The sequence below is a fragment of the Odocoileus virginianus genome, chromosome 16, assembly GCF_023699985.2.
Source record: "Odocoileus virginianus isolate 20LAN1187 ecotype Illinois chromosome 16, Ovbor_1.2, whole genome shotgun sequence".
Taxonomy (NCBI): domain Eukaryota; kingdom Metazoa; phylum Chordata; class Mammalia; order Artiodactyla; family Cervidae; genus Odocoileus; species Odocoileus virginianus.
Genome location: NC_069689.1, coordinates 18,353,048 through 18,375,248, shown reverse-complemented (window position 1 = coordinate 18,375,248; position 22,201 = coordinate 18,353,048). Strand labels below are relative to the sequence as shown.

The 22,201-nt window shown below is 40.1% G+C and overlaps 1 protein-coding gene across 4 annotated transcripts in view; it reads right to left on the bottom strand.

Moving 5' to 3' along the window:
- BTBD7 (BTB domain containing 7) overlaps positions 1-20,796 on the bottom strand; it is a 92,812-nt gene extending 72,016 nt beyond the window's left edge. For all 4 annotated transcript variants that reach the window (XM_070477926.1, XM_070477925.1, XM_070477927.1 and 1 more), the window contains exon 1: positions 20,547-20,796. The gene's annotated coding sequence lies outside the window, so the exon portion shown is untranslated. The remainder of the gene's footprint in view (positions 1-20,546) is intronic.
- Positions 20,797-22,201: the final 1,405 nt, after the last annotated feature.

The following is a 22,201-nucleotide window of genomic DNA, read 5'->3' as shown; positions in this document are numbered from 1 at the left end:
GGGGCAATTCTTTTTCACCCTTAGGATTTACCCAACTCAAGGTATCTATAAATTACTGTGTATGTAAGTCACTTGGAACGGTTTGCTTTGGGTGATTACATCACTAACTGAAAGTACACTTTTGACTTTTAGGCAGTATATTTTTAATTAATGTTGCCATATATGTCTGCAAAATGTTTAGATGAATCTAAAGTCAAAACCATAAAAAAAGATATACTCAAAGACAAGTTGCTCTCCCTGTCTACTTTAACCTAGTCTCTCCCTACCCCACAGGTAACTTTAATAATATTGTTATATAATACCCTAAATTCCCTCTTTTTTGGCTACTATCCACTGGCTCCCTACTTTGAGAAATACTGAAATTGCTAGTACCTTCCTCCTATCTAATTCCTCCAGTATCTAATTTTAAGTAATATATTTATTTACAGTTAGTATCTACAAAGTAATCAGTGAGCTTTTCTACTTTTCATATAGTCTTCCCACATATTTGGTAATTAAACTCTATCTATAGAATTTAACAATAAAGTACTACATATTATATTGTCTCTCAATTTTAGTTTCACCAGTAAGATTTTAATGTTCACCATCAATTCAAAATACTAGTTTAAGAGTGTTATTCAGAACACAAGTCCATAATTCTTTATCAGGTAGAAACCTTTGGAGCTAGGTATATTCTAAAATTCAGACTCCTTTCCTTCTCTTTCTCTCACTTTTAAAAGAAAATAATATGATATATGAAATATTTACTATATACCATGGAAACAGCCCAGAGAGGTTTGTCATATTATCCCATATTTTGCAAAATTATTATCCCCTATTTTGCAATAAAATATATTAAATATTTAGACTAAGCTATGTTACTTCAGGTTAGGTTTTATTGTCAAATGAATTCAGGTCATATTATCAGTGTTTGCCATTAAATGAGTCTCCCTAAAAAAAATGGCTTTCAGTACTTTTAGAATTTCAAATTATAGATAAGACATTGTGGACCTGTAGTCAGTAGCTTAAGATCATGTATAAAAACAGTACTTTCCTTACCTACCTACCACCAATAAAACGACCAGTCAGAAAACATTTTTACTCATTTTAAATAAAGATATCTGTTAAATTTCATTTTATTATAAAATGAAATTGTGTTACTGCAAATAGAGATTATCTGTTAGAGTTTGGCTTACGAGCATTTTACTAAGCCCATGTGGCCTTTTTCTAATATAACCTATTATAATTTAAAGCAGCTTGTTACTCTCCTGCTATTTTTTTTCCTATTAAAAACTAATTCTTAAAAAGGATGTTTTTAAAAGTACATCCCATTCCACCAGTCTATGCGACATTCTTTCAAGGATAACAATTAGAATTTTTAAAACTAGAAAATGAGGGGGAAAATGCTGATAAATGAGGTGAGTCTGGTTCTTAGAACTCTCACTCTAGTGCAAATTCATACTATATATTCTTGGTATTCTTAATATTTCTTGTTATAAATAATTTCTTAAATAGAATGTCTGCTTTTAAATGTATATTCAGCATTGTCTGAAATATGTGAAGCCTTAGCTTTTCAAATGATTTTAAAAAGGTAATCTTCAAGGAATCATGAACAACACAGAAGTAATCACAAGGGAAACTACTGATCATCATTCTAAATAGGATAAGAAAACTGAAACCAGTGAAAGAATGATTAAATGAGATACTAAATTATTAGAAATGTTAACTGCAGCAATTTTCTCATTTATGAAAATTAAATGTACATTTAATCTTTAAAATTATTATGCATTTGGATGTGCATTAAAATTAATATCAATATTTAAGTAGGTTAGCCAAGAATAAAAATGGCAAACATTTAGTGAAAATAGTCAATAAAAAACAAAAACTGGAAGTGAACCATGTTACACATGTTTTACTCCTAGACATCAAGCATGTGAATTATCTTGAATTTAAGCACAATATTTTAGGGGGCTGTTTCCAAATTTGACCATTAGCTACAGGACTTCCATATTATTAACCTAATTATTTTTCTCTATACCCACACATTTCCTTTGCATAAAGAACAGACAATCAGTTTTGTTGAATTTTAAATCCCTAAATAATTATTCAATGCTTATGTTTAACTGCTGCAGGAAGGGGGACCCCTTCCAGGGCATGAAAGTGGGCTCTTGTCTAACACTCGGAAATGAACTATCCAAGGAGACACATGTGCTGACAAAGAGATTTTACTGGGAAGCGGCACCCGGGCGGAGAGCAATAGGGTAAGGGAACCCAGGAGAACTGCTCTGCCACGTGGCTTGCAGTTTCAGGGTTTTACGGTGATGGGATTAATTCCAGGTTGTCTGGCCAATCATTCTGACTCAGAGTCCTTCCTGCTGACCAACCTGGACAGCATATTAAAAAGCAGAGACATTACTTTGCTGACAAAGGTCCGTCTAGTCAAAGCTATGATTTTTCCAGTAGTCACGTATGGGTGTGTGAGTTGGGCTATAAAGAAAGCTGAGTGCCAAAGAATTGATGCTTTTGAACCGTGGAGTTGGAGAAGACTCTTGAGAGTCCCTTGGACTGCAAGGAGATCAAACCAGTCAATCCTAAAGGAAATCAGTCCTGAATATTCACTGGAAGGACTGATGCTGAAGCTCCAATACTCTGGCACCTGATGCGAAGGTATGACTCATTGAAAAAGATCCTGATGCTGGGAAAGATTGAAGGCAGGAGAAGGGGACGACAGAGGACGAGAAGGCTGGATGGCATCACCAACTCACTGGACATGAGTTTGAGCAAGCTGCGGGAGACAGTGAAGGACAGGGAATCTTGGCATTTTGCAGCCACGGGGCTGCAAAGAGCCGGTCACAACTGAGCAACTAAACAACAGCAACAATCTGATTTGAACAGAAAGCTAATCGTGCTATTTGGTGACTGCACACACGCACTGCCATCAGTGTACCCCCACTCCCCTCTTAGTTTTGCTATTTTACAAGGTTAAAATAGAATGTTTTTCTTCACTGAAAATATGGAAACAATAATTTTTAGCATCTCTGTAATTTTCAGTTGTCTCTTTCTCTCCACAAAAGGGTTTTTGCCTTCTGTGACTAGAGTTTGAAAAGTTGAGATTTACACTCTTGACCCTGCATTTTAAAGGTTATAGAATAGATCATAATATACAAATAAAATACATGCTAAATCTTCTCAGGCCTACCCACTCCAGAACTTACGTTTTCCCATTCACTTATGAGAATTACACATTTGCTATTTAAATTAAAAAAAAAAAAAGAAAAAAAAACACAGGAGAGTTTAACAAAAGGCAATTTCCTAAAATCTGCCTCATAAAGACAGCTAATAACTATTTCGACTTTCCTAGCATTTTTTTTTTTTCCATTTATCAGTTGGAGGCTAATTACTTTACATCCTTACAGTAGTTTTTGTCATACATTGAAATGAATTAGCCATGGATTTACATGTATTCCCCATCCCAGTCCCCCCTCCCACCTCCCTCTCCACCCGATCCCTCTGGGTCTTCCCAGTGCACCAGGCCCGAGCACTTGTCTCATGTACCCAACCTGGGCTGGTGATCTGTTTCACCCTAGATAATATACATGTTTCAATGCTGTTCTCTTGAAACATCCCACCCTCACCTTCTCCCAGAGTCCACAAGTCTGTTCTATACATCTGAGTCTCTTTTTCTGTTTTGCATATAGGGTTATCGTTACCATCTTTCTAAAGTCCATATATATGTGTTAGTATACTGTAATGGTCTTTATCTTTCTGGCTTACTTCGCTCTGTATAATGGGCTCCAGTTTCATCCATCTCATTAGAACTGATTCAAATGAATTCTTTTTAATGGCTGAATAATATTCCATGGTGTATATGTACCACAGCTTCCTCATCCATTCGTCTGCTGATGGGCATCTGGATTGCTTCCATGTCCTGGCTATTATAACAGTGCTGCGATGAACATTGGGGTGCACGTGTCTCTTTCAGATCTGGTTTCCTTGGTGTGTATGCCCAGAAGTGGGATTGCTGGGTCATATGGCAGTTCTATTTCCAGCTTTTTAAGAAATCTCCGCACTGTTTTCCATAGTGGCTGTACTAATTTGCATTCCCACCAACAGTGTAAGAGGGTTCCCTTTTCTCCACACCCTCTCCAGCATTTATTGCTTGTAGACTTTTGGATAGCAGCCATCCTGACTGGCGTATAATGGTACCTCATTGTGGTTTTGATTTGCATTTCTCTGATAATGAGTGATGTTGAGTATCTTTTCATGTGTTTGTTAGCCATCTGTATGTCTTCCTTGGAGAAATGTCTGTTGAGTTCTTTGGCCCATTTTTTGATTGGGTCATTTATTTTTCTGGAGTTGAGCTGGAGGAGTTGCTTGTTTATTTTTGAGATTAATCCTTTGTCTGTTGCTTCGTTTGCTATTATTTTCTCCCAATCTGAGGGCTGTCTTTTCACCTTGCTTATAGTTTCCTTTGTTGTACAAAAGCTTTTAAGTTTCATTAGGTCCCATTTGTTTATTTTTGCTTTTATTTCTGAAATTATGGGATGTGGGTCATAGAGGATCCTGCTGTGATTTATGTCGGAGAGTGTTTTGCCTATGTTCTCCTCTAGGAGTTTGATAGTTTCTGGTCTTACATTTAGATCTTTAATCCATTTTGAGTTTATTTTTGTGTATGGTGTTAGAAAGTGTTCTAGTTTCATTCTTTTACAGGTGGTTGACCAGTTTTCCCAGCACCACTTGTTAAAGAGGTTATCTTTTTTCCATTGTATATCCTTGCCTCCTTTGTCGAAGATAAGGTGACCATAGGTTCGTGGATTTATCTCTGGACTTTCTATTCTGTTCTTTCCTAGCATTTTTGACATAAATCAACTTTAAATAGTTTTAGGTAGGGATATTTTACAAAGAGTTCTATAAAAAGCTATTTTCATTTCATAATATATCAGAGATAGAGAAACACGGACAAATATAAATTTTACTTTATCTTTTAAAAACCCCTAAATATTGTGTAAATATGCCATAATTTATTTTACCAAAACATACTGAGAATCATTTCTAATTTTTCAATATTATAAACAGTCCTGTAATCCTTTCACCTCTATCTTTAACCACTGTAACCTATGCCATTAGAATAAGTATCAGGAAATGGCATTACTGGATAAAAGGGTATATATATTTCTGATGTGGAGATTGGTCAGAAAGTTGCAAATTTACATTCCTACCAACTCTGCATGAGAACATCAAAACTCTGGTCATTATTAATGTTTGTCAATCTGATGGGGGAAAAATGATCTCATTTTAATCTTCATATTAAAAATTATAAGAGAAACTGAATCTCAGTGTATTTATTAGCCTCTTTTCTTTATACTCTTTGGCTATTTTTCTATGTAGCTGTTCCTTTTATTAATTTGTGACACTTTTTAATGTTAAAATATCAAGGCAGAATATTTATATTAGCCTTTTAAAACTATGATGGCTTTTGTCGTGTTTAAATTTTTTATATAGTCACTTTTTTCACTTTTCTTTTTGTAACATCTGGGTTTCACGTTCCCTGCTGTAAACGTTTTTACATCAGATACAAAAAACTTCTCTTAATTTTTGTTGTCTTCTCCAAATTAGATTATGTAGGTAAACACACTCCTCAACCACAGTAGAAAGCTGACATTAGATAAAGAGTTTTACAGCATAGCTATTACTAAGTAATTCAGTGTGCTAATTTTAAGAAATTTATTAATTCCTAATATGAAGATAATTAAATTAACTGGTGTTGCCTGGAAACAAAATGGATATTTTTTCTGATTAACAGGAGGATGCTTTTGGGGAGAAGAAACTCAATTAGCCTTATCTATTCATATGTTGTTTGTTGAAGACATCTGGACATCCAGTGTCAAAACTGCAGGCATCTTTCCCTCATCTTTCTCCTCTATAACAAAGTGGTTCACCAATCCCACTGCAAACCACTTAGACTAAGTCACAATTTATTATCTTCCTTGAATTGTCACAAATCAATCTTGATCTCTCCTTCTAGGCTAATTAATACAGTACACCAACACTGAATTAATATAACAGAGGTTCAATCAAACATATACAATAAGCACAAACTCCTGGCCACAAATCCTGACTACGTAAAGTATTTTACACTTAAAAAGTGCCAACTATGTGCCCTATGCTAAGTGTTGATGGTTATAGTTATGAGCAAAATATCTTGGTTCTCATGTTGCTTACAATCAAGTGAGAAAAATGGACATTTAAACAATCTATTGTTCTTGCTTAGTCAATAAACAGTGTCAACTCTTTGCCACCCCATGGACTGTAGCATGCTAGGCTTCCCTGTTCCTTCACTATCTCCCAGAGTTTGCTCAAACTCATGTTCACTAAGTTGGTGATGCCATCCACCCCTCTCATTCTCTGTCGTCCCCTACTCCTACCCTCAATCTTTCCCAGCATCAGGGTTTTTCCCAATGAGTAGACTCCTTGTGGCCAAAGAAATAGAGCTTCAGCATCAGTCCTTCCAATGAACATTCAGGGCTGATTTCCTTTAGGATTGACTGGTTTGATCTCCTTGCAGTCCAAGGGACTCTCAAGAGTCTTCTCCAGTGCAATCTGAAAGCAACTATTCTTCGGCACTCAGCCTTCTTTATGGTCCAACTCTCACATCCGTACATGACTACTGGAAAAACCGTACCTTTGGCTATACAAACCTTTGTTGGCAAAACGATGTCTCTGCTTTTTAACATGCTGTCTAGGTTGGTCATAACTTTCCTTCCAAGGAGCAAACGTCTTTTAATTTCATGGCTGTAGTCACTATCGGCAGTGATTTTTGAGCCCAAGAAAATAAAATCTGTCACTATTTCCACTTTTTCCCCTTTTATTTGCCATGAAGTGATGGGACTGGATGACACAATCTTAGATTTTTGAATGCCGAGTTTTAAGCCATTTCCTTCACTTTCCTCTTTCAGGGTCATCAAGAGACTCTTTAGTTCCTCTTCACTTTCTGCCATTAGGGTGATATCATCTTTATATCTGAGGTTGTTGATATTTCTTACTTTTTAAAAAATTAATTTATTTTAATTGGAGGCTAATTACTTTACAATATTGTAGTGGTTTTTGCCAAACATTGACATGAATCTGCCACGGGTGCACATGTGTTCCCCATCCTGAGCCCCCTCCCCCCTCCCTCCCTCCCCATCCCATCCCTCAGGGTCATCCCAGTGCACCAGCCCCGAGCACCCTGTCTCGTGCATCGAACCTGGACCTGCTATTCACTTCACGGATGATAATATACACGTTTCAATGCTACCCTCTCAAATCATCCCACCCTCACCTTCTCCCACAGAGTCCAAGGGACTGTCTTTTACATTGTGTCTCTTTTGCTGTCTCACATATAGGGTCATCGTTACCATCCCTCTAAATGGTTGTTGATATTTCTCCCAGCAATCCTGATTCCAGCTGGTGCTTCATCCAGCCGGGCACCTTGCATAATGTACTCTGCATGTAAGTTAAATAAGCAGAGTGACAATATACAGCCTTGTCATACTCCTTTCCCAATTTTGAACTAGTCTGTTCCATGAAAGGTTCTAACTGTTGCTTTTTGACCTGCATACAGTTTCTCAGGAGATAAAGAGGTGGGAATACCGGATGACCTTGTTTAAGAATCTTCCAGTTTGTTGTGTTCCACATAGTCAAAGGCTTTAGCAAAGTCAATGAAACAGAAGTAGATGTTTTTCTGGAACTTCCTTGCTTTCCCTATCATCCAACAAATGTTGGCAATTTGATCTCTGGTTCCTCTGTCTTTTCTAAATCCAGTCTGTACATCTGGATGTTCTTGGTTCACACACTGCCGAAGCCCAGCTTGAAGAACTTTGAGCATTACCTTGCTAGCATGTGAGTCAAAGTCGTGTAGTTGTGTCCGACTCTTTGCAACCCCATGGACTGTAGTCCATGGAATTCTACAGGCCAGAGTACTGGAGTGGGTAGTCTTTCCCTCCTCCAGGGGATCTTCCCAACCCAGGGATTGAAACCAGGTCTCCTGCCTTGAGGCAGATTCTTTACCAGCCTAGCCACGAGGGAAGCTAGCATGTGAAATGAGTGCAACTGTGTGGTAGTTTGAACATTCTTTGGCATTGCCCTTCTTTGGGGCTGGAAAGAAAACTGACCTTTTCCAGTGCTGTGGCCACTGCTGAGTTTTCCAAGTTTGGAAATAATTACAAAAATAAAATTATACCCTGGGATAAATGCCATGAAAGGCATGGTTGCTATGAGAAAGAATAAGTTGATTTATTGACATGAATAAGCCACAAGACATAAAAAGAACACATACAGCATACAGAAGAGAGATCTTAAACACATAAATATAAATAATATAGAAACACAAATAACACTTGACATTATTTATTGGCAGAGGTAGTAGTGATGTGATGCTGGATAGTTAAGGCAAAGTCAACAGTTTAGCAAATTCCAGAAGAACAAGAAGGCCAAAGTAGCTGATGCAGGGCAAGTGGGGAAGCACGATACTGTAAGACAAGGGAAGACAGGGAGGAGGCAGCCAGGCCACACACATCACTCCAAAAGGCTGAGAGCCCTGTGAAAGTTATCTGTTTAAGTGCTTAATTCAATCTTCCTGAACCTTAATTAATCATGAAAATCTTTCTAAGAAAAACCAGTAACAGGTCATGGACAGTGTTCCATAGAACATACTTTCAGTCATATGACAGCAAGGGAGTGCAAAGTAAAGGTCTGCATTCTGCTAGTGCTGATACATTTTAAGAGAAAATGATACAATACAAAAACTGAGTTTTCATTTACTTATATTTTGAATTAAGAAGTATCAGGCAGAAAAAAAGCACAACAAGCCTAAAAACTGCTGGAAAGGCTGGCCCTGGCTGGTCTTCAAGGCCTTGGACTTTCTGTTTCTACCACTCCTTAAGAGATAAGGACAGCTCTGTATACTTAAACCATTTGTGCAAACAGTATGGTTTATGCTCAAAATCTGCTTTTCTTCTGAGAGCCTGGAATTCTGATACATGTTAGAGAGTGGACGCCTACATGACCACCTGTCAATAAAAACCCTAGGTGCTCCACTGAGACTCTAACGAGCTTCCCTAGTAGACAATCTTTCACTCGTGCTGTCACAAGTCCATCCTGGAGGAACTAAGTGTGACCTCTGGGACTCCAGCAAGAGCGCTCCTGGAAACTTGTGCCTGCTTCCCTTTGGACTTTGCCTCATGGGCATTTTTTCTTTGCTGATTTTGTTTTGTATCCCATGCTGCAATAAATGATATCCATGAGTATCACCATACACTCAGTCCTCCTCGGAGAGGGCCATGGCACCCCACTCCAGTACTCGTGCCTGGAAAATCCCATGGACGGAAGAGTCTGGTAGGCTGCATGCAGTCCATGGGGTCGCTAGGAGTCGAACACAACTGAGCCACTTCATTTTCATGCATTGTAGTAGGAACTGGCAATCCACTCTAGTATTCTTGCCTGGAGAATCCAGGGACGGGGGAGCCCGGTGGGCTGCCATCTATGGGGTCACACAGAGTCAGACATGACTGAGTGACTTAGCAGCAGCAGCCCTCCTAGTGAACCCAGGGATGTTCTTGGGGATTTCAATGCAAGAACAAAATGGAATACAGTGAGATGCCTCCCTCCACTGCTGTCTTCCAGTCTCTCAAAATGAAACTTCACTGTTTTGGAAAAAATATATAGTTGGTATTCAGGTATACAGCATCTTTTTTTTTTTTTTATAGAAGCAATACCATAAAAAGCAGAATAGCAGCTAACTTTAAAGCGACTGTGATTGAGACGAGGCATTGAGTGAGGCTTTGGTCATGTTTGTGCTGTGCTTAGGTGCTCAGTCGTGTCTAACTCTTTGCGAACACGTGGACTGTAGCCCGCCAGGCTCCTCTGTCCATGAGGATTCTCCAGGCAAGAAAACTGGAATGGGTTGCCATGCGCTCCTCCAGGGAATCTTCCCAACCCAGGGATTGAACCCAGGTCTTCTGCATTGCAGATGGATTCTTTACCAGCTGGGCCACAGGGGAAGCCCAAGAATACTTGGAGTGGGTAGCCATTCCCTTTTCCGGGGGATCTTCCCAACCCAGGGATAGAACCCAGGTCTCCCCCATTGCAGTCAGATTCTTTACCAGATGTGCCACCAGGGAAGCTTGCTCATGCTTACACTGTTCCATTTCATGACTATGGCGGTGTTAGATTTAAAATAACTTAATAAAGAGGTAAGTTAAAATTGTTTATATGCTTGTCTATTATTTCACAACAGAAAATGTTCTGTTGTAGCTGGTATGGATTTGGAAGTTATCAGCTGAAGTCTTGAAACCATCAATATATCCATTTCCTGAAGAAAAGGATATAAAAGAATGAACGGAAGGCTAAGTGCTGAGGCTCAGGAAATGCGTAGGTTTGGGTAGCTGGGGAAGAACACAATTAAGGAAACCATGGAAAACACGCATCAGCTGGGCAGTGACCAGAATGGGCTGCGTGTTAAGAAGTGGTCTATGAATGAGGTTTACTTTGAAATGAGAAGTTGCCCCTTTCCTCTGTGTGACCAGAAAGTTTTGGATACACTTCAGTTTCAGTACTTACCACTCTGTAGGGGCAAATAATTGCTAAGAGTTCTACATCCGCAAAGAGATTAAGTTCCTACAGTACTGGCACTGTGTCCTTTTCAAATAACTTTGTATTCCAATTACCTTGAAGACAGCCTGGCTCATAACGGGTCCTTAATAAATCAGGTGCTTAGAATGGAGAATGCAATCAGGCCCATATCACAGAAACCATGAAAGGAGAGAATGTATTCTATGATCAGTTTTAACTTTTCTTCATTTTTCTTCTTTTTCTCCTACTTTTGGCAACCTTTCAGGTCATTACTGTTTTTTACTAAATCCTTTCCACTCTACTGCTACCTCCTCAGCATTGCTCTAAGAACGACCTGAGCACCGACTATGTGCAGGGCACTCAGCCAGGTACTGGCAGAGATACAGAAATGAGCTTACTGTCGGGGCAGGACATATTCCAGTACCTGAGTAACACAAAACTGTAAGTGGAATACAGAGAGAGAGAACAGGACAATGGCATGGAAGTTAGAGGAGAGTGATTAAAAATAGCTTTCATGGGAAGATGACATCTGCTTTTGTTCTTGAAGAATGTTAGAATTCAAACAGAAAGAAGAACAGGTAAGGGTGTTTCAATAGAACAACTTAAGAATTAACAGGTATATGAACGACAACGTACAAAGAAATGAAGCGAGAAAGGCAGGAGTCGACTAGGTAAGAAAAAGAAAGAAGCAAAAATTATGTCATTGTCCGAGTGAGTAGAGCTGATAAAGGAGACCAAAACGGAGCTGCCAGAGATGTAAAGGAAAACCAGGAAAATGTGGTTTCATACAACTAAAGAGAAGAAACTGAAGCGGAAGGAAAAAACTTGGAGTGAGCAGATGTTTTATAACTCTTTTCAGAGAAAGACTGTAAAAAGGTGCCAAGAAGTGAGATAGTGGGAGAGAGGATGTGAAAGTCTGGAAAGGTGTGTGTATGAAAAAGAGGGAGATGTCCTAACAAATGAGGAGGGAAGATGCAGTAAAGCATCAGTTTTCAGCTCAGTGACTTTGCTCCCCCAGAGACATCTGGCATGCCTGGATGCCTGGAGACATTTTTGGTTATCACTAGGTAGGGATGAGAAAGGTCACTACTGCAACCTAGTGGGTAGAGGCCGAGGATGCTGCTAAACATTCTGCAACGCACACGACCGTGCCCCACAACAAGGAATTATCTGGTCCAACATGTCAGTAGGGCCAAGGTTGAGAAACCCTGTACTAAAGCATAGCGGATACAAAAGAGAGAATGATTAACCAAAGAAGCAAAGTCTTTGGTAAAGAGAGAACATTCAGGGGGAAAGAAAACTTTTCTGGTTCTCTGTCTCTATCTATCTCTAGGATAGAGGCAGCTTCAGGCTGGACAGCTTCAAGACATTACTTATTTGAAAAAGTACATTGAAATACAACATTCCAATTTTCCCCATATACATGAATGACAACGTGCATGCCTTAAATCATTACTTACCTGTGAACAGATAAACCACTTATCTTCTGGGATACATCAAGGTTTAAAATGTGGGTACTTCTATTTTTTCTAAGTTCCAAATATGTACAGCAGTCACACCCATTAAAAGGTTAATAGATATTGATTAGAGTCCATATACGAGTTAAAAATTTATAATTTATAAAATCTCCTATGTACTATTTAGAAAGAAGTTACAAATAATCTATATTTTAATAGTTCATTGGAATACCGTGTGAAATGGAGGCCTACAAAAGAAAGCACCAGTTTAAGATGCCAAGTAACACTGCTATAAAAGAACAGGAGGAGTTAACAGTGACTATAAAAATGGAGCTTGAACTACCTTTGGAACAAAGTGCAAAATATTTCAAAGACACAATGAACTTGATCATATACTTTTCACTTTGTATCATAAACATGAAAAGACTATTTACTGACATGCATTATGTGAAAAGTACTAAGAGAAATTTACTAAAAAATTCTGCTCTCAAGAGAATTTTCATTCATTTATATGTTTTCCAAGCATGAACTATGTACTAATAATAGGCTTACAAGTATATAACAATGAAAAAGACAAGACGTAATTTCTGCTTCAAAATTAATTAGGGATAGGACTTCCCTGGTGGCCCAGTGGTGAAGACCCCATGCTCCCAATACAGGGGGGCCCAGTTTGATTGCTGGTCAGGGAACTAGATCCCACATGCTGCAACTAAGACTGGGTGCAGTCAAATATTTTTTTAAATTATACAAGGACAAGCTGGTAAAATGACCCCAGGTGGCGCTAGTGGTAAAGAACCTGCCTGCCAAAGCAGGAAATGATGTAACAGATGCTGGTTTGATCCCTGGGTAGGGAAGATCCCCTGGAGAAGGAAATGGCCACCCACTCCAGTCTTCTTGCCTGGAGAAACCCATGTACAGAGGAGCCTGGCAGGCTACAGTCCATGGGGTCACACACAGTCAGACATGACTGAAGTGACTTAGCACACACACGCACACACACACACACAGAAGCAGGTAAATAGACAATTACAATGTAGAAGAAGCACAAATTAGTGAAGATGAACTCTAGAGCTGAACTATCTAGGTTTGGATCCAAATCCATTTATAAGGTTTGTGATCCTGGGCAAACTGTTTACCTTCTCTGTGTCTAATGATGAAGCATTCATCTTATGGGGTTGTTGAGAAAGTAACATCTGAGATAAGATCTAAGACTACAAGTGTGAACTTTTTTCTTGGTGAAGGTAATGCGGGGAGGGGATGGGATACCAAAATAAAGCTCTAAACAGCAAAGGAAACTGACTATGTGAAGGCCCAAGAAAAGAACAAAACTTGGTTCACTAAGGAACTTAAAGCAATTCTATATGCAGAGTGTGAATGGGAAGGGGTTTGGCAGTAGTAAAGATATGAGTCCAGAGAAGCAGCAGAGGCTGGATAACAAAAAGCCATTTGACCCATAACAGGAGTTTGAACTTCACTTTAGATTTTTGTTAGACATACACACACACTTTTGCTTAAACTTGCTCTCACTCAAGAGTTAATAAGCTCACACGACAGAAAGAATACACACGTAAAGAAGAGAATTCTTGGCTTCAATTCTCAAAAGTTGAAATCCAAACAGCATTAAAGATATTCACTTAATGTGGAAAAGTTGATAGAGAAAAAAAGAGATGCCTGAGCATCTCTGTTCAGAACACTATACTGTGTTTTCACATAGACTACTTAAATTAATCAAAGAAGAACTCTAAGGAAGGTGATACACTATTCATTTTCTGGATGCAGAAACTAAGGTACAGAAGTAACAAACAACTAGACATCAAAACATGAAAGCTGTTCACAAATCTGTCTTTGCACGCTCATCCCAACACATGATACTACAATTTCTCATGTGTACTATATTCTTCTTTACCTTGTTTTAAAAATAACTACAAATCACCATGTCAAAGTTTTATTTGACTGAAGCCAACAGATGGAGAAATATACTAGGTTGGGAATTTTAACTCTACTTCCCCATCCTTCCTCCTTTCTCAGACTTTACTGTTGAAGCATGTGACAGAACTATGACTCTGTAATTAAGGATAAAATAAGATTTCTCTGTCATAAGCTATTACTAACAATCACTACAAACTCACCTAGTTCTGCCACAAAGCTTTTTTGCTAACCAGAAAATTCTCATGTCTCGTCTCAAGCAAGCAAGAAATATTCTGGGAAAAGTCTGACAACAAGAATAATTAAGACTTAAGAAGAATATTATAGAATTTTTCTCTAAAGTAAACTCCAGATAAAACAGAAATTAAATAAATATAATTTCAGAATGGGCTTCCCTGGTGGCTCAGAGGTAAAGAATCCGCTTGCGATGCAGGAGACTTGGGTTCGATCCCTGGATTGGGAAGATCCCCTGGAAAAGGGTATGGCAACCCACTCTAGTATTCTTGCCTGGAGAATCCCATGGACAGAGGAGGCTGGCAGGCCACAATCCATGGGATTGCAAAGAGTCAGACATGACTGGAGAGACTTAGCACACAGCACAATTTCAGAATACAGGGGAAAAGAATACACTATACTTGAAGTTGTTTTGGCATTCAGTCTCCCCCTAAAGAAGAAAGGAAATCACACACTAATAACACAATTCATTATTGCTCATTCCATGATTTCTGCTTTAGTAGGTAAGATTTTCATAAAATTTAAGGAATTGTAGCCAGAGGAGATTGTCAAACTTTTAATCTTTGTCAATATTTTTAGAAAACAAGAGCAAGCAAAGAACACCTTGCATGCCTGGCCTAATTGATTTTTCCATCTCATTTTACTTTTAAATACAATAATTACCTCAAATTTACTAAAAGATTGTTTACAAAGCATTTTCTCATGCTATTATTTCATCCCAACAACTCACTCTCTACAATTTACCAGACACTATGCCACATCCTGTAGGTTTTTGCTCCAAGTACAGAAGAGTTATGTGGAGGAGTCAAACGTACAAGCAACTGGTGATAATACAGTACAATAAGAACTGGAAGAAAGGTCCAAAGTTCTAAGGGAGTGAGTATATGATTACTGGTAAAAGTAACTTTTGAACTGGGTCTTGAAGAATAAAGATGGCTTTAAGAATCAGGAGACTTTTTATTGCAAATAACCCCAAATTGGCTTACACAATAGGGATTTATTCATGAACAGAAATCCCACCATAGAGAAAGCCCCAGGCCCAGCACAATAGGAGTCTAAAATGACATTATCATGGACCTACATTCATTCTACCTCTCTGTTCTGCTGTCTTCAGGGTGTGTTTCATCATTCCCTGTGGTCACAAAACAGCTGCCAGTTGCTATTAGCACTGTTCCCTTGTTCACATACAACAGGGGAAAAAAAAATCTTCTTCCCCCAAAATAGAATCTCTCCTTCCTTGTCCAGTTTAACTTGGACAAATAATAATTTACAGGGGACTGCCTTGAGCTGATTGGCTTGGTGTAATCAAAATCTACCGCTGAAATGGGTGATGAGTCATCTTCTCATAGTCTCCTGGATGGCAATGAAAAAGAACTCCAAACACTGGGATAAACACACTAAAAACAGTACAGGGAACAAGAGAAACCGTTTAGCATGGCTGGAGTGACGGGAAATCTAAGGTTGGACAAAGTTACGAAACTTCTGTGAGTTTGGACTTTATCCAGTAGACAATGGGAACACAACACAAGTTTTTTAGGTAGAAAAGTAACATCCTTCAATTGGGTTTTTTTTTTTTAAAGTGTGGTAGCAATATAGAGAACTGCAGAGAAGGAGAGGGTAAGTGGGAGAACAAACAGCAACGATTCAGCTGGTAGGCCATTCGATAAACAGTCCAGAATAGTAAGGAAGTGGTAATAGGTAGGGAAAGAATGGAATAAAAAATACAAGGTGGCAAAGTTGCTATGTAAAACACTGTGTGCCTGTACTTCTTTCTTCTTACAGATGAGGAAATTAGGCCTCAGACAGGTAAAATGGATTGCTTATGACTGCAAAACTTTCACCAGACAGAAACTCAGATCCGAAAATGAATTTTCTTTTCTTAAAACATACCTGTGAATACACTCAACAAAACAGGAATATAAGGAAACTAGCTCAACATGATAAAGGTTATACATGAAAAATACACAGTTAACATCATACTTAATGGTCAAAGACTGAAAGCTTTCTCGCTAAGATGAGGAACAAGACAAGGATATTCATTTTCATCATTTCTATTCAATGTAATACTGCAACTCCTAGCCAGAGCAATTAGGCAAGAAAAAGAAAGAAAAGGTATTCAAATTGGAAAGAAGTAAAATTATCAGTTTGAAGATAACATTATCATATATATAAAAAACTCTAAGATCACACACACACACAACCTGTTAGGATAAATGAATTCAGAAAGGTTACAGGATACAAAATCAATACGTAAAAATGAGTTGTGTTGTGTGACAATGAACAATCCAAAAAAGAAATCACATTTATAATCACCAAAAAGAATATTTAGGAGTAAACCTAACCAAAGAGATGAAAGACTTTTACATTGAAAACTACGAAATGTTGTGGGAAGAAATTAAGCACAAATAAATGAAAGACATCTGTTGTTTACAGATTGGAAGACTGGAAAAGATGTCATCACTATTCCAAAGAATCTGTAGATTCAATCCAATCCCTATCAAAAAAATCCCAATGACATTTTTTTGCAGATATAGAAAATCTGTATCTAAATCTATCCTAAAATTTATATGGAACAATCTCAAGGGACCCTAAATAGCCAAAACAATTTCAAAAAAGAATAATGTTGGTGGCCTCATACTTCTGATTTCAAAACTTACTATAAAGCTAGAGTAATCAAAAGTGTGGTACCAGCATAAAGACAGACTTACAGACAAATGGAATAGAAGATTTCAAAAATAAATCCCTGAATGTATGATCAAGTGATTTTTGACAAAGATGCCAAGACCATTCAATGGAAAAAAGATAGTCTTTTCAGCAAATGGTATTGGAAAAACTGGATATTCACATGTAAAGACCTAACTATAAGAGTTTTTGAGGGGAAAACTCTTAGAAGGGTTTTAAAAGGGGAAAGCTTCATGTCACTGGATTTGGCAGATTTGGATTTCTCAGATATAACACCAAAAGTATAAACAAAACAAAAGAAAATACTAGATCAGTTGGACTTGGTTAAAATTAAAACCTTCTGTGCAGCAAAATACACTCCACAGAGTGAAAAGCTAATGCATGGACTGGCAAAAATATTTGAAAATCATGTATCTGATAAGGGATTGGTATCCAGAATATACAAAGAGCTCCTACAACTCAACAGAAAAACAACTTAATTTAAAAAATAGGCAAAGAACTTAAATAGATTATTTCTCCAATTCAAAAGGCTGATAAGCACAAGAGATGCTAATATCATAGAGAAATGCAAGTGAAAACCACAATGAGATATCACTTCATACCCATTAGGAAGGATGTTACCAAAATAATGAAATTAACAAGTATTGGTGAGGATGTGAAGAAACTGAACTCTGACACATGCTGGTGGGAATGTAAAATTTTCTGGATATATACCCAAATGAAATGAAAGCAGGGACTCAGATACCTGCACATCTAGGTACATGGTAACATTATTCCAAGAGCCAAAAAGTGGAAGCATACAAGTATCAACTAACAGATTACATACAATGGAATATTATTCAGCCTTAAATATGAAGGACATTCTGACAAATGCTACAACTTGGATGAACATTATGCCAAGTGAAATAAGCCAGGACAAATATTCTATGAGTCTACTTATAGGAAATACATCCAGTAATCACATTCATAGAGACGGAAAGCAGAAAAGTGGTTGTCATGGGCTGGGTGTAAAAGGAAGTGGGGAGTTAGTGTTTACTGGGTACAGAGTTTCAGTTGGGAAAGATGAATAGAGTTCTGGAAAGGGGTGGTGGTAGCAGTTGCAATACAAAGCGGATGCACTTAATGCCACAGAACTGTACGATTAAAACTGGCAAAATGGGCAAATTTTATGTTATGTATATTTTATCATGATAAAAACAACAACAAAATTATACCTGCCCTGCATCTTTTCTAGAAACTCTTAGTGTTAGGATCTCATCTCTTCCTACCCAGGTACTGCAACAGCTACTATTTTCCCTGGTTCATTCCACTCAACCTTATGCTAACTCAATCAACGGATCACTGACAGGTGCATCTTGGCAGTTTTATCAAATTAATGTCTGGCCTCCAAAGTTTCAAAGACTCCCCACATCTTGCACAAGAGGATAAAAATCCAAATCTCCTCAATCTGGCACTCAAACCCTTCTACAAATAGATACCCTTTCAATAGTCTAATGTCTTCCCAAGGAACTTCAGTGGTCAGCTCATTCAAGTTTTCCTCTTTTCCCCTCCCTTAAAACTAATCTCCATCTTATACTCTTGCTTTTCCCTCACAAAGTAACTGCTCCAATCTCTCTGTAAATCTAAACCCTCACAGAAGCTAGCTCAAGTGTTCCAGGAAGTTATTTAGACTCCTGAGGCCTCACTCATCTCCCTCTAACCAGAAAACGTACAGCATTCTTTGTACTGACAGAACTTTAACTAGACTGCTTTCTAGGATCAGAGGGGTACATCTTATCTTTTCTGAGGGCAAAGTCTATATATTACACTTGTTTCTTCTGCAGCACTTAATACTGCAAAACACAAAACAGATCTTCAATAATCACCTGTGTAACTGAACACAAGGCACAACTTTGGTGTGTGAGTTTCAATGACTAGAATGAAATCAGAATCACGTGGCATGACTATCTCTGAAGGTTAAACTGTGACACACAACAGAGAAACTGCTGCGACTACGTGGAAACCAGGTGGTATAACACACGTATTTTAAAGCCTAAAATGAGAGTCTGATACAAAGAACCTTTTTAAAACCTGGTATTGCTGAACCAAACAACATAGTAGTTAGGTTTTGCGGGACAGAATATGAACCTATGGTTTTACTGAATGCATGCAAACACGAGCAATGCTATAATTGGACAGAAATACAATCACAGGCCTATGAAAACTCTAAATGAAATGTCAGTTGGTTTTTATTAAATTCAGGTCAGGAAAAAATCTTCATCAGTTACTTGTGGTAACTGACAGCAACTGTCAAGAATCAGCGTGAGGCGCACTCTCTGACTTCTCCTTTCAAGTCTATTGCACAAAGACCCAGTGAGGATGGTGGTGAAGAATGCAATCAATGAAGAACAGGGGGTTCAGCAGTGAGCGAAAAGTGCTCTCTAAATGGGGCGAAGAGAGGCCTAGATCCTCGTTTTGGTCCAATCCCTGGGCAGCTGCAGGACCCACAGTGAGTCGCTCATCTCCGAGTCTAGTTTCCCGGCTCTAAAACAAGTCACACCAGATCGCTCAAGGTTTTTCTGACTTCAAAATTCTAGGACAAGTTTCGTCACAGCTGCCATTAACGCGTATGATTCTTGCAATTTCAAATCTTTCTTCCACATCTCTAGGAAGAAAGTAATAGATTTCAGCAATCCAGAAGAAATGGATGCCATTGAGAGACAAAAGATTGTTAGTTGGAAAAAAACGAAGGAATTCTGTAAAAATGTCTATTTCTTTATCACGCTAAGATATTTTAGCAGAGGGAACAGATTTCTGGTAAAAACCAAGACTGCTTCTGCAAATCAGGCCTAATCCAGATTACTTATTATCTGTGCTGGTATATGAAGAGGTGCTATTGTATTTCAAAAGAGGAGCAAACACTGCTCAGAGCTTCCCCCCCAGCAAACGGTGAGAAAGTTCTCATCTTCGGGGCAAGCTAGTAAACATCTGTGCAAATGAGATGCTGAAAAATGCACGCTTTTAGCCTTTCAAGTACTCGAAGCACAGACTTCTTTATAAGACACTCTGTATTGTCTCGTCTCTCTCCCAACCTACGAAAGAACTGATTCCAGTTCGACCCCGAAACTGTAACTTACCCGGACAATCCAAGTTCTACCCGGGAGCAGCGGTCCCCAGGCCTGCTCTCCCCTACCCCCGAAGCCGGCCGGCTGCTCTCACGCCCACCCCGGGGCGGTCGCAGCCCGGCAGCCCGGATAAACGCGCGCCCGAGCCTCGGGAGCGGTTTCGCGGCGTCCAGGGAGCGGCGGGTCCCGCCCCTCGGAGCCCTGAGTCGGGAACCGGCCGGGCCGCCTCTGCGGCCACCTCCGGCCGCTATCCCAGCTCGGGAGCGCCACACCTCGCAGCTCCAGCCCCCGGGACGGCGGCGCACAGTCCAGCCCGCCCCTCGGAGCGCACCAGGACCGGTCAGTCTGCCGCCGCCGCGCCTTAGCCCCAGACGGACCACAGCCTCCCTCCGCTCCTTGGCCCCGCGCCTCTCGCAGCGGCCCGGCCCCAGCCCTGCGCCCCAGGCCTGCGCCCCCGCCGCTCACGCGCAGCCCCTTCCCCGCCGGGACGCCCAGCGCCGCGCCGGGCACAGCCTCGCCTCACAGCTTCGGTGATATCGAGGGGGACACTCACCCCGGAGGCTCCTCCCGCCGCTGCTGCTGCTGCCGCCGCTGGGACCGCGGCCGTCGCCCCCGCCGCCGCCACCACCAGCACCGCCGTCCGCACCGGCGCCAGCGCCCCGGGCCATCCTCCTCCTGCCGTCGCCGTCGCCGCCACCGCCCCCCTCTCAGCTCCTGTCAGTGGCTCAGGCTCCGGGGCTTCTCCAGGTTCCCCTCGCCGCCATTTTGACGCCTGGAGCTGGCAGGAGGGGCTCGGCTCAGCGGGGACCTGACGCGCCTGCGCGGCGCTGCGGAGCCGGCCCGAGCCCCCGCCCGTCCCAGCCGTCGCCCCGCCCGGGGTCACGTGGACCACCGGCAGCGCGCGCGCCGGGGCTGGCCCGGGAGGCGCGCTCACGGGACCCGGGAGCGGTCGGAGTCGAGTGCGCGCGCATTATTCCCGCTCTCTGCTCGGAGCTGGCTACTCCTATCCTGCTTATTCCGGGGAACTGTGGCAAATCGTTTAAATCTGTCAGAATGGAACTATAATAACAACTTTACCGGACGACCGGTTCTACCAATTTTTGTTTCCATTCGGCGGCCGGCACCTGATCTAGAACTCACAGTGCATCTTTGTCAAAACGAAGGCTAACTCCACGGAAATACCTTTTTTTTTTTTTTTTTTAACAGTCTTGGCGTTTGGGTGACTTATTGGCAGTTTATCTTAAGCCGTGTCTGTATGATACGTTTACAAACACCATCTTGCTAGTTATATAGAGGATTTTTTTTTTTAAGTCAGACACTGAAAAGTTTTCCTCAGCAAGATAGTCCCATAAACCTGGGATAAGAACTGAGGGAAGCTCACAGTCGCCACGTGGGAGAGCCAAATCGCTCTCCCCAGATGCCTCTCTTCTGGGAGTTTGCAATTTCAGTGTTGCATTAACAAAAACACATATTTATGGAACACCTTACAGTTTGTTAAATGCTTGGCTTCCTTTGAACACCAAAGCCCCACCCTTTGAGGTAGTGGGGACTAGTATTACAAGTATCCTTTACAAGCTTACTTTTACAAGAAAAAGGACAAGTATCCTTTTACGACTAAGGAAATAGACTCGAAAATACTAAGTCGTTTGTCCCCGGGGCGTACATGCTGCATTAGTAAGTGGACAAGCCAAGACTAGAACCCAGACATTCTCACCCTGGTCATTAGACAAATGACCCCTCACAGTTCTCCGCCAGGCTTTTCAATACACCGTGCATTTGTCCTCTGGGAATTTATTGAAACCCCTCTTGAAAGTACTTGCTTTGTCAATCCTTTGAGAAACAAGTTTTCTGTCATGCCTCTAAGTCTTCTTGTTCTCAAACCATCTCTAAGCTTAAAAGACTAAGAACACTTTCAAATTTTGTGGTGTGTTTTTAACCATTTCTTGGTCCTTGGTTGGGAGATTTAGGTTTCTTTCTTTAAAAAAAATTTTTTTTTTTTTACAAGGGAGGGGCTTTATGAATGTGATCATTGCTTTTCTCTGGACTTTTGTTGAGATTAGATGTATCTTTCTTGTGCTCATTCATCACCTCCTTACTTCCTTACAAAGATATTTCTTTCCGATTGGTATTATTTAATTTTCCCCTCCTCCCAACCTTTTTCTCCATGCATCTCTCCTCAACCCCAGTCCTCAAAAGGTTTAGAGATTG